The sequence below is a fragment of the Cnephaeus nilssonii genome, assembly GCF_951640355.1.
Source record: "Cnephaeus nilssonii genome assembly, chromosome: 9".
NCBI lineage: Eukaryota > Metazoa > Chordata > Mammalia > Chiroptera > Vespertilionidae > Cnephaeus > Cnephaeus nilssonii.
The window spans coordinates 28,651,113-28,664,948 of record NC_137080.1 but is presented as its reverse complement, the minus strand read 5'-3'; the positions used below and the strand labels follow the sequence as shown (position 1 = coordinate 28,664,948).

At 35.6% G+C, this 13,836-nt stretch overlaps 1 protein-coding gene across 19 annotated transcripts in view; it reads left to right on the top strand.

Annotated features, from left to right (window-relative positions):
* HIVEP2 (HIVEP zinc finger 2) overlaps positions 1-13,836 on the top strand; it is a 182,288-nt gene that overhangs the window by 141,866 nt on the left and 26,586 nt on the right. For 18 of the 19 annotated variants that reach the window (XM_079780250.1, XM_079780253.1, XM_079780264.1 and 15 more), the window contains one exon: positions 12,551-12,642. The gene's annotated coding sequence lies outside the window, so the exon portion shown is untranslated. Of the gene's footprint in view, positions 1-11,089; positions 11,230-12,550; positions 12,643-13,836 lie in introns of all 19 variants that reach the window. The other variant, XM_079780261.1, reaches the window with a different exon arrangement.

The window sequence follows — 13,836 nt, the reverse complement described above, 5'->3', positions numbered from 1 at the left end:
AAACCAGTTAAGTAAATATGTATATTTACTTAAAATTCTTATAATTCTTTTCAAGATGAGTTATTTCTGGTCACATTGTTTAAATTGTGTTTCTCAAGTTATTTATATGGGTGTGAAGAACACAGGAATTAAGCCAATATGCCTATATTGGATATAGGTCAATGCTGACAAATCCAAAATTATGAGTCCTGTACACACATTCTCTAGCATTTGGGTTTATTTGAAAACAAAGATCAAATTAAATCACATGCAACTGATTCATTGATATGACACTGAAAATGATTTTTAGACTAATTTGTTTAAAATTTTAGTAACATTTAGGACATTTGATGCTTATACCTTAAAAGTAGAGTTTGGTTTGCCCTAACTGGTTTGGCTCAGTGGATAGAGCATTGGCCTGTGGACTGAAGGGTCCTGGGTTCGATTCGGTCAAGGGCATGTATCTTGGTTGTGGGCACATCCCCAGTAGGGAGTGTGCAGGAGGCAGCTGATCAATGTTTCTCTCTCATTGATGTTTCTAACTCTCTATCCCTCTCCCTTCCTCTCTGTAAAAAATCAATAAAATATACTTTAAAAAAAAGTAGAGGTTGGTTTGAGACTTGACATGCTTTCTGAGCAGATGGATTCTAAACTTGTTAAAGTACATGTGTCCAAATTCTGATTTTATACCCTATGGATGCTCAACAAATAAAAAAGTATTCATCCAACCCCTTCAGTACACTGTACTGGATTTGTATGTAGGATCTGCCAGTATAAGTTATCTGTGTCCAAGAATATGTCAGGTGTATTTACCATGTGTGCTGCTGAGCTTTGACAGTAACTGAAAATTCGACCATGTCTCAAAGATAATATAATCTGACCATATTATTTCCACATTATTCATATGCAATTCCTTAGAGAAGGAAAATAATTAGTTTCTCTTGAGTTGTGTTATGTGTACCTTTTCTGTTATATTTATGAAATCCTCCCTTTTCTTGGAATCAATACAGTTGAAGACTGAAAGAAAAGACAAATATTTGGGGGGTTTTCACATTCCTTTTATATACCGGAACCAATTAGTTTTTACAGTTGTGCTGCCCAACCACTATTGAAATGTACATATATGTTAAATTTTCTAAACAGTTTCCAGCTACATTTATTGTGTTTTTTTGTAACAGTCCCCATTCTTGAAGTATATATGTATACATATTAGTAAATGGGAACCAAAAGTAGGAATAGTACTTGAAACTAGAAATGATGTTAGTGATCAAAATATGTGCCAAGAAGGCCTAGGGCAGTGATGGCGAACCTATGACACGCGTGTTAGCCCTGACACGCGTAGCCATTTCTGATGACGGCGGCCGCATGCCGAGGATGAAACATTTGCTGCTCCTGAGGATGAAACATTTGCGAAATAATGTTTTTTCCTCAAAGTGACACACTACCCGAGTTATGCTCAGTTTTTTGGCTAAGTTTGACACACCAAGCTCAAAAGGTTGCCCATCACTGGCCTAGGTACTTCTTAGAAGAAGGTTCCAAATAAAGACCTTAGCTTACCAGCAGCCAACCTAAATGGGGACACTTAATAGGCTTAAAATGTAGGATCTGTAAAGCCACTTTTCAGTAAGAATAAAATTATTCCTCTTTTTAATATATCTTTATTGATTTCAGAGAGGTAGAGAAAGATAGAAACATCAATGATGAGAGAGAATCATTGATCTGCTGCCTCCTGCACACCCCACACTGGAGATCGAGCCCACAACTCGGGCATGTGCTCTTGATCAGAATCGAACGTGGGACCCTTCAGTCTGCAGGTCGACACTCTATATCCACTGAGCCAAACCAGCTAGGGCTAGAATGAAATTATTCTTGATATAGACACACCAGATAAATTTCTCCTGTGGGGATTAATTTTAAATAGACAATTAAAAATTGTATACCACACGGCTCCTTTTTAATGCTAAATAAACCAGAATTGATATATTACCTTGTCCATAGTAGCAATCAATGCATATTTTGATAACCATTGAATTGGGGGGGCGGTGAACGTGGTATAGAATAATTTTCCTTTGATAAATTATTCGCTAAAACACTGAAAAAAATAACCTTGCTCACTAATGACACCATAAAAAGTGAATATTCAGGCCATCAATAAATATTTAAGTGTTGATAGAATTTAGCACAGCATGACTATTACAATGTCTTCCTTTATGTAGTAATATAGAATTATGAGATAAAATATCTTTAATTATTGTATTCTCTTTCCCACAGGAGTCCCCCTTCATCCCATTATCTTTAAAAAAAGAATAGTTTATTGAGTACCTACTATGACAGGCATCCTGGTTACAACAACCATGATTGGGAGAAATTACTGTTTTGATTTCTGAGTGAAGAAAAAAAGGGTAAAAAAGATTAAATAAATTGTCCAAGATTATACAGCTACAAGGTATTAGAACCAGTACAGGAGTATGGATTTCCTGACTCAAAATCCAATATTCTTTTCTTTGTACCTTTTCTTCCTCATTCCAACAATTTTATGTACTTTGCAACATTGTGTTAAATTATTATATTAGTCTTCTCAGCTTACCATTTAAAAAAAGCCACAGACTTGGTGGTTTAACAGAAAAGTATTTCTTACAGTCCCATTCTGAAACCTGACTTGGCTTTTCCGCAGCCACCACCTTACTGTGTGCTCACACAGCCTCTTCCTCGTGTTCATGTAGAGGGAGAAAGTGAGCAAGAGCTCTCTGAGGTCTCTACTTATAAAGATACTAAACCTGTGCGATCAGGACACCACCCTTATGACTTCATTAAACCTTAGTTACTTCCTTAGAAGCCCCATCCAAATATAGCCATATTGGGGGCTAGGGCATCATATCTGAATTTTGGGAGAACACAAACATTCAACCCATATCAATTATGAGAAAATTTCATGTAGTGGAATGCAACCAGGCACTCCTTCCTCATTCTGGTGCCTGGGGTATACATGAGACTCTCAACCTAGATACAAGGGCTTAGGTTTGTTCTAGGCCAGGCTTGAGTGAGCTATTGTCATCCTGTACAGTTGCCTCAAACTCTAAGTTGGCTCTATATCCTGGTATTATCTGGAATTGTAGTGACCAAGGCCCAGGCTAAGTCTCTGAGGGCAGTTATAACTCATAATAATAACAACCACAATAATACTTGAACAATTGCCATGTACCAGTTACTTTTGGCTAAGTGTTTTGGGTTCTTTGAATTTAATGTGTTTTATTGAAGTCTCACAATTGAATGAGATTGGTAGGTGATATTTGATTTTGTTACTTCCTTTATACTAAGAGTTCATGGTCACGTAGCTGGTAAATGCTTGATTCCTGATTTATTTGAACGTAGGTGCTTTAAATACTACCCCATTTTGCCCTTCAAGTTAGCAAGTAGGCCAAGATCTTGATAGTCAGTGAGGTAAATGTGCCCTAAGACTGCAAAAGGTAGGAATATTCATGAGCAAACCCAGGGGATGGCTTTTTATATCTTGTGAGCCATTGATGTCACCATTGTCCTACTTGTCTTCACCATCCCTGGAGCAGAGGCAGAAGTTTGTGGCTGAAGCATTGCCCTGATGCTTCAAGTTCTAATCCAGGAGTCATCTTTCATTTCCCCTGGTTTTCCATTATCTTCACATTTCTATGTTTGGAAGAAATAAAGCACATAGACTCAGTATCACACGTCACTGGTCTTTAGCAATTAAAATGACCACTCCAATCAATAAGGAGATAGGAAAGAAAGCGTGAGAAATTGGAGAGTCCAAGTTAAATTAATAGTTTTTTGTTCACATTTTGGGTAAAGAGATGTAAGCCTAACTCTTAATCACTTAATTTAATTACTGTGCTGAATTGAGATCCTTAATGAAGGGTAAAATGGTTGGATGTTTAAACTTATTATTTGGTTACAAAAAATACACACTTCTCGTTTTTTTTCCTACATAAATGTATAGCATTAAAAAAGTATAAAAAGTTTCCTTTTGTGTTTGGTAGCTGAAAATGTTCCAACAATTCTAAAATGAATCCTTTTTGAGATTGGGTTTGCTCAAGTTTTCCGAAGTCCACTTACATGAGTCACTTACACCCAATGGGTTTCAGTGTCCTTGACTGTTGGATATGGTGTTGGACTTGACTAGAACCCTTCCAAGCACCATGTCCGAAGATATATGATGCTCTTTTTCAGTCATTAAGCCAAAAGGGTGTTTTCCCAGGTGCTGGACATATACACATGGTATATTCACATTCATTCATTAGTTCATTGATTCATTTATTCACATTTATGTTATTCATTCAATCACTCAGCTGACAAATATCTATTGACTTTCTACTCTGCCAGCCATTGTCTTATGTCCTATAGGACATTCAATTGACTTTTTAACTTTCAATATAGTCAATATGTGATGAATATAAGTAGTTAATTCAATAAGGTAAGGAATCTGTATTTCAGATATTAACTAAGAGTTTTATCTTCTAAGACTCAGTAACATTTCTAAAATTAGTGTAGATCACTGTTTACATTTACAGTAAAAAGGAAACCTCTGTAGCTGTGCTTTCAAATAATCTTTATACAGGATATAAAGATTTTTAAAATTGTCTTCAATGTACTGTTTATAGTGGTTTATAGTTCATTATCTTCAGAGTTTTATTTAAAAACAACAGAGGTAAATTTATATATTTTATTATGTTGCAGAATTTATCAGGTGACCGGAAAACATACAATAGATACTCAGGAGATTTAGGAAAAACCCTTTATTTGCAGATGTACTAATACGGTGACTCAGGGGAGTTGGTTTCCAAAGCCTGAGTACCAAATGCAGAGGGTCTCATCCATTTATCCCCTTGGTTTCTTTGTCTCCCCAAATATGGACCAGGCTTCTGGACTTTTCTCGGGCTTTGCAGTCCCTCTGTGGATTGGGATGGGGGAAGTGAGATTACACCCAAAGGCCTGGCTTGAGTGGTGCCAGTGACCTCCCCTCTGGCTAAGCTGTTACATTCTTGGTTTATGGCCCTTGCAAACTGGGAGTATTTAGGAAAACAGATTATAGCATAAGGAAGGGACAGTGACTTAATTATAGGCTAACAAGAATATGCATTAGGATACTGGTTACTGGCACAGGTTCAGATTGCTAACCCCCAATTGTCTTATATTCCCCTTCAATTGTATTATTTGATATGATAATACCTTATTTGCATATATTTATCAACTTAGGTATAATTTGCAAATATTCTTTTTACTTTTTTATTTTTTCAATATGTTTTTATTGATTTTTAGGGAGAGAGGAAGAGAGAGGGAAAGAGAAACATCAATGATGAGAGAATCATTGATCAGCTGCCTCCTACACGCCCCATACTGGGGGTCAAGACTCCAACCCAGGCATGTGCCCTGACCTGAATCAAACCAATGACCTCTTGGTTCCTGGGTCAATGCTCAACCACTCAGCCACACCTGACTGGGCAACAAATACTCTTTTTAAATAGCACAATAAGAAATAGTGTTCTACCTAAGACTGTTAAATGCATTAATCACTCAGGGCAATGACTGTTTAAACTCATCAAGCCCCTCAATTAATTCTAGCTCCTTTACTCCCATCAGATAACCAGCCTTCCACTCTTCTGAGCAGATTAAGAACATCTTAAGGGAACTTCTCAGTTTATTTTCTATCAAAAAGATTATATTTCTTTATTATTTTTCTTCCTTCCAGTCTAAAACAGAAAATTTTTCATTCTTTCTTCTGAAACTGATCCTGGAATCTATATTTTTGAGTTCTCTTTTCTTTCTTACTTTTCCAAGAGTTTTTTTACTACTAATTATCACTTGTATCTATTCCCTCTTAGCTTCAAGCTTTCTTTTTCTTAAAACAAATGTCCTCTCAATTTGATTCTTTTTCAGGCTACACATTTGCAGAAGCTGGCCCAAAAAGGGGATGGAAAGAGATGAGATATAAGCATAAACTTTCTAATGTATCTCTATGGTTGTGGCAGTGTTTTTGCTTAGAACTTCTGGTGGCTCTGATTGTAAACCAAATCAAGCCACCTCCTTTCTTCCTCAACCCTAACTCACATTGCCTGGGTATGCTGAATGTTTTAATCACACTGACTGTTTCTTCAACATGCCCTGCTGCTCTTTATTGCAGGATATGTTCACATTAAATGCTTTTCCTCTGCATTTCTAGTTGCCAAATCCTAGCCTTCTTTCAAGACCTAAAATAGTGTTTCTTAAATGAAGAATTCCCAAGCAACCTCTTGTTTCACTTGTTTTTGAACTCCCCATTTATGCCTCCATTGCTTTTACAGCTTATTGTTTATATGTTTTTTTCACCCATTAACAGGCATGAATTGTATCTTATTTATATTTTAGTTTCATGTGTGTGCATTATTCTCAAGTCTAGTTGGTGTCATTGAAATTGACTTAAATTGCACATATTTATATTTAATTACATATAAACTTATAAAAATGTATACATTTGGTAAATGAGAATGATATCTGGACTGGATTCAAACTCAAATAAAAATGAAATTTGCATGTCAATAATATTTTACTTGATTTCGTTAGTATATAAGCTTTGGAAAAGATGTGATTTGAATGAGTGAATGGACCAATAGATGGAATTCTGAATTGTCTGACAGAATTTGTCCAGTGGGACCTTATAAACACCTGCTTGAAATGAGTATTTTTCTAGCCTTAAACTTCATAGGCCATGATATATTCCAAGATGAGTCTGAAAATATGAATGCCATTCAGAGTTATCAGTATGCCAGGGGAGTCCCTGAATAACCAGGAAGCACAGGTAATTATACAGCTTTTCTGGTTATTTCATTTGGGTAAAGCATGGCTTCCATTTGAACTACCTATTGGGTCTTTCCTGGTTGTTCAAGACCTGTTTGATCATATGCTTTCTAGAACTCTGACAATAACTGATGTTCATGTTATTTGCTGTGTGCTAACGTTATGTCCATTTCTAAAGTCTGGAGGGATAGTACCCTGTCATTTATTTATTCTTTGTGCTGTACCCGTCCTGGGCCAGTGTTGAATCAAGATTTTCTCTTTGATTTACCGAGGTTGTATGCCTCTTCACTGGCAGGCATACTGGTCAGTTTCCTGACTCTGTCAACATTTTTAAGAGAGGAGATAGAATTGATGATTTCAGAAGCTCAATTATTACAGGTGGTTATGCCTCTCTGGTTAGATTATATGTCATAGGCCTCACCTTGATTTCTTTTTGAAGGATATTTATTGTGTGTAGGCCTACTGTAGGAAGACTGAGGACAGTTCCTTTTCATCACATCTGAGAATCACTTGTAGCATGAAATATGGAATGCAGTCCAAGTTTTCAGCTGTGCTCTTATTGCTTTTTGTATTATTTACATGGATGTGGGAGGCTGCTCTTTTCTAAGAGATGGATTTTTCTTAAGACAAGGTCAGCCTGTTTTGTGTATTCTTATGAATATAATACATATTTGATTATTTGATTTCTCTATTTTCTTTGTTTACATAACCCAAAGTTACCTTTGGCCTTTCTTTATGCTAATTTGGCATATCCAGGAGTAAAAGAAAAATTGGAGAAAGAATCATGACCTTGTTTACATACACCTGGAGCAACCAAAATAGTAAACATGTAAACATAAGCACTTAAAAGATAAAACATGAGAAAACAATACTTTGGAGTTAGGACTTAGTTATGGCATATTTCTCATTAAAGTAGTAGTCAAATATTGCTCCTTTGGTCTTCTCCAAATATTTAGTTAGCAAGTAAATATTTAGGGTAACTTGGCAAGAAGTAGTTATTTACCTGCCATAATAACATTAAGGGATAAAGTAGAGGGAATTGAAAGGAAGGGAAATAAAATTAAAAATGGGAATGTAAAAATAAAGATGTCACAAATGAGACAACAAAAAATATTTTTAATTATTTGAAACATCTAATTGGCCTTGACTTTTTGCAAAAATAAGACAGCTTACATCATTCTGCAGAACTAGTGCCTGTGGAGATGGAGTGACTAGGTGTTCACCTCCGTGGTGAATTCTGGATATTATGATCCAAAGTGTTTGCCTGTATTGACTATCAATGAAAGAACTGCCCTTGCTTTGGACATGATCTCATGACTTGACTTAAAATATGTACTTTAAAAACTTTTTAATTATTTGAACATAAAAAAGCTTGATAATGAAAAATAGCTTATGCTAAAAAATGGTTGAGAATGGATTAGTTTTGTTTTGGATACTAAATAATTTATTGCTTGTAGAAATTGATTGCTTTGACAGCTAATTTTGCTACCATGTACTCATTTTGGAAAAATTAAAAATTTAATTTTATTAAAATTTTCATCTTATTTTCTATAAAAATGGATAAACAGTTCAATGGAGCACAGGTTTTAGCTACTGGTATTCTCTTTGATTAGCTTTAAAGTATGGATGATAAATGTCTTGCTTATCTTAAGTTCAATATCATTTATTATTCATTTTTCATTCCTTTACTCAATCAGTGCCCACAATAAGGCCAGGTTAATAAGCTTTAAATATAAGGAAGTAGGCCTGGCGGATGTGGCTCAGGGGTTGAGCCATCTACCAAGTGTCTCTTACCTTACCATTCTAGACACTGCAAAGTGGATCAATGGGCCAGTTTAGAACCTTTTTCTTTTTCTGGTGGAATTGATAAAGTGTATCTTGTGCATTGATTTATTTTTCAGTACCCATCTTTACCTACTACTTTTAAATCTCTTTTACTATATTCTAAAAATACCTCTTCTCTAATGTATGAAGAGTAGCATTCATTCCTTTATATGTAATACTTAAACACTCCTTTTAACCAAGAAACATATTGGTCACATCTTGTTTCCAGGTCCTATGCCATTTTTTCATAGAGTTATGCAAATAATTATTATTTTTAATTGTGACAACTCTCATCTAAAGTGTAACTGGCTTATCTTATCAGCTCTTCTATTAAAATTACGATCTAGTGTGTATTTGTTTAACTTCAGAAAAAAAAACCAATAATGACCGAAGGTACTTATATTTGCATGAGAAGTTTGCTAATGAGACTTCAATATCATGCAAGATTCATCAAAAAGTCATATTAAATTATTAAACCATAACTTGTCTTAAAATAATTTGAAATAATAAAGACTTAAAATAATAAAGCATCCTGCCAACAATGGATAGTTTAAAAATCCCTCTCTCTGCGTGCCTATCATCTATCCATCTATCTAATTATAGCTCAATATGACCTCTGACCCTTGCTTAGCTTAGTGATTTAGTGATAATAACCTTTAAGCATCCAAGAATAAATATCTAATGCCAAGAATTTTTTTCTAAAGTAGAAAGGCTGAGAGGCCACTGAGAGAGAAACAATAATACTCAAACTTTTCAAGTTTTTATTACAAATAGGAGATAGAGGGTTAGAAAATATTTTTAAGGAACTCTTCCACAAACCTACAGGTAACAGAAGACTCAGTCTGTATGTTGTTATTAAATTGAAAGGTAATTTTCACCTCACACTGAGGAATGTAATTTAAATGACTGGGGATATTTAACAAGATCTGTTAACACTATTTCCTGAAAACTTATTAATCTTATTGAATATTAAATTTTCATTGCATGGTGATTTTTTTAATCTAATAAGCTAAAAGTAAAGTTAAAGAAATGAAAATCTCTTCTCTTTCTTTTGTTCCATTGTTTAATAGTGTCCTGTGTGAACTGTTGATTTCCATGGAACAGAAGCATGAGTTGTCATACCACATTCTCAGGAGCTGTTGGGGGAAATATTTTTCTTTTATTTTGTTGAAGAAACTAAGGCACAAAAGCTCATCTAAAACTTATGCATAAATACTTTTCTGAGATGGTTATCACCATGTCTTTATTGTAATAGTACCAATAATTATCCCCCTTGAAGAGGCCATTACTGATTCCAATTTGCAACAAAATGATTTGTGCAGAATCTCAGAAATTGGTGTCATATCTCTCATGTTAATATTGTCTAAATCTTTGCTTTAAAATCACACTAATTACCTGGAAGTTTCTGTGGGGTAAAATATAAGTGCATCATTATCACTGATTTTTAAGTTCATTATGGGCAAATCAGACATTGACAAAGTCATGAGTTGTAAGTTATATGACAGAAACAAATTCTGGATCCTCTTTTGAGTGAAAAAGATTTTTTGTAATATAAAATTCCAGAAATAGTCCTTGCCAGTGTTTCTCAGTGGTTAGAGCATCAGCCAGCACACCAAAGGGTCGAGGGTTTGAGTCCCCTCAAGGTCAAGTACTTGGGTTGTGGACTTGTTCCCCGCCCCCAGTCAGGCTGCTTTCCAGAAGCAACCACTTGATGTGTCTCTCTCGCATCTACATTTCTCTCTCTCTCCTCCTCCTCCCTCTCCCTCTCCCTTTCACATTCTCTAAAAACAAAAATCAATGGAAGAAATCCTCTGGTGAGGATAAAAAATAAATAAAATAAAATTCCAGATACATATGCATGTCGGGAGACAAGTGTTTTCTGTTGCCAGTAACCAGAGCCCTGGAAAGTAGGGGTAGAAAAGCAGTCAAAACTGAAAACATCACGCTGTCACCACTTGTCTGGGGGTGGGGGGGCTCTCACCTGCTCTGCTTTGCCTGTGGAGGTTGTTAGTAGGAATGATGATTTCTGGGTTAGGGAATAGTTGGGAACCTGTCTATAGTTGCTCCACAGTTAGAAGTTGTGGGCTAGCATCCTGTGAATTATGTTCTCCTTTTCCCTTCTTACCTCTTAGTTCAGTGACGATAGGCTTGCCAATCATAGGTGGTGACTCAATAGTGCAAGTTATGGTTCCCTATATAGAGCAATATTTATAGAATCTTGGCCCATTTTTGTCTTGGTGAATTTTGCTCAGAATGTAAAGTAGCTCGGTGATTTATTTGTTTTCTGAAGGATGCCATGCTTTACTTTAGCTTAGAGTCATAATGCCAAGGTGTAATTGCGGTATGTGTTTTTTAAGTTTTAAAACTTGATTTTTTTTTTTCAAAAAAGAGATGCTACTTGGTTTGTTAAAAATATACCTATAGTTAACTATTTATTATCTTATAGAACATATATGTCCTTTCTTTCTTTCTTTTTTAGGACACTGCCACTATTCCCTTGACGTTTAATCAAACATGCTCTTTGGTTCGATGAAGCTTTCAGTTTTGAAAATAGTAGAGCTTGTCAAGTGTCATTTTAAGTGCAAGCAAATGGTTGATTTGAGGCAAGAAGAACAAAGTGTAAGAAAGAAAATAAATCTAGCATTTGCTTAATAATTTGCCCTTTGCAGCAACACAATCTTATCTGACCACCCACATTCATCTGGTTGCTGATGTGGTTCTTGCTTCAATTGCAGAACCTATTTTTGCGCCTTTTGTGTCTTTTGAGGAACTGAGTGGGCCTGCTTGCTTATAATGATTCATGTCTCAATGTGCACAGGGTGTCCCAAAGTGCTACTGCAGTGATGAGCAGAGCGGAGGGGGACAATTAAGCAAGCTTCTTCCTTTAAGCACTTTGAATGTTCTCATGTACTGGTACTAGATTAAGGCTCATTTTAGTTGTCATGTATTGATGCTTTAGTCCTTCCTATGAGACAATCGCTTTTCTGGTAGAAAGAGCAATGTTTTAAAAATATGAGAAAAGCCCAGCCAGCATGGCTCAGTGGTTGAGCATTGACCTATGAACCAGGAGGTCATCGTTCTAACATTCCTGGTTGGGGCATATGCCCAGGTTGCCGGCTCGATCCCCAGTGTGGGTGTGCAGGAGGCAGACATCAATGATTCTCTTTCATCATTGATGTTTCTATCTCTCTCTCCCTCTCCCTTCCTCTCTGAAATCAATAAAAATATATTTTTTAAAAGAGCAAATATACAATAACCATCTAGGGGAGTTTAAAACATTTCATATGGGCCTTTTATACTTGGTGCTAAACCATCTTAAGAGGCTTAACTGATTAATCTGTTTGGATTAAAGAGTATGAGTGACCTTCCATGCCTCTCTTTGGATCAGACTTGGATAAATATTAATTCTAAGTATGAGAAAGTACCTTTCTTTGCTACTTACCAGGGTTTGTTAAGTATCAGGATTTTACTTTGGTTGGTTTTGGCTTTCTATTTTAGAAATTAATTTTAGCACAGAACATAACATTGCTGATGTAAACTATAGAAAAGAATTTGCCAAGAGGACCTGAGACTTCATCCTGTGGAGTTAAGTTTTGTGAGAATCTCAGCTATAGTGCAGAATTGTATCCTGGACTCCGGTGGCATAATTTCTATGTTAACTTTTAACTCTAGCCTTATTTTTTTAACGGCCTCCACTTTTGCTGTTACTGCAACTTTTCTTTTAATATAAGTACTGATTCCAAAGATTTAAACTATATTAAAAGACAGGGATTTTTTTTTCCCTTAAGGAAAAAAAATAAGTTTTCTTGAGAGAACCAGTTCAATTCCCTCCCCCGCCCCCTTCTTCAGGGAATGCAGTTTCTGTGAGTAAAGAATAAGCATGCCTATTAAGTTCACTACAAGTGTCATCATTGTTTAAACCTTCTTGTTCATCTTTTAGATTCCCAGAAGTGGTGCATGAGTTGCTGTGGGAGAGTTGGCACTGTGGAAGGCAGACAGTTGTGGTGCAGTTTGGTGATATGAGGATAACAGGTTAATAACTAAAATTTATTCTTTTATTTTATTGTTTTTACATTTAACTTGAAAAGCACTTTGGCTATGATGCACCCATATATAAACCTACTTTGTCATCAAATCTGGGGGTGGGGGCAATGTATATGCTATTTAGAGAGAAAAGTGTTATGAAGATTTGGTTTGACTTTATTTTGTTTTTCATGAGAGACTAGTTTAATTATAGTTTTTGAATGAGATAGCCTCATGTAGGAGAATTCCTTTCTGGCAAAGTTTATTTTCATGTCAAATTCAACTTAGTAGTAACTCCTAATTACTTTTGCTTTATAATGGGAAAACATTCCACTAGAAAAACAAAATCGCAGATATGAAAATATTGCAAAAAAATGTATGACAAAATATGAAAATTCGCGCGCCACAGTCAAATCATAATATTTTTTCTTTTCTCCAAAAGTTATTTGAATTGCTTGGCAGGCTTTTATAAAATATACAGTATCTTCCTCATATTGGTGACTTGCTCATTTTAGGGAGAACTGGGGTTGTTATGAGAATTTTTTTTGCTAATAAAAGAAGCATTTGTAATGACTTTGGCTCTCAGGAAGGTGCCTTTTTTAATCCTTCTGTGGAAATAAGTCTGTATTCAGCTGGACTCTGGCACTGGTCACAGTTTTTAGTAGATCCTTTTTCCTCTCATATGTGGCATGGTGCTCTGAGATACTCATCTATTTCTTAAAATATTTTGTGATTGATCTCTGGTATTTGAAAAGCAAATGTATAGCAATGGCCTCTAAAATTTTGTTCACTAATTATCATAAGACCTATGTTTGTTTACACAAGTGAAATGGTAACACTAAATTCTCAAAAAAAAAAAAAAAAAGACCAAATAACCATTTTATTTTTTTTTAAATGTTTCAGTATTAAAATATTGGAAGTAGAGAAGTGGTGTCTGTGGCCAGTCATTTTAACCCATTATTATTTAGGATGTTATTATTTAATGCTCACTTGACTTTTGCCACCACTCAAGTAATGATTAATTTCCTGAGGTGAAGTTTTTTTCTAAGATAGTGTTTTTCTAAGCAAAAGATCCCAGATTGACAAGCCTGGACACTGTGGGCCTTTATTCATCTGCAGAGCGAGCCTGCCTTCCTGCCAATCCCACCCAGCCGCTATCCTGAAGAGACCTCTGTCAGGGTCTATGCGGGAGGCTGTTCTGTG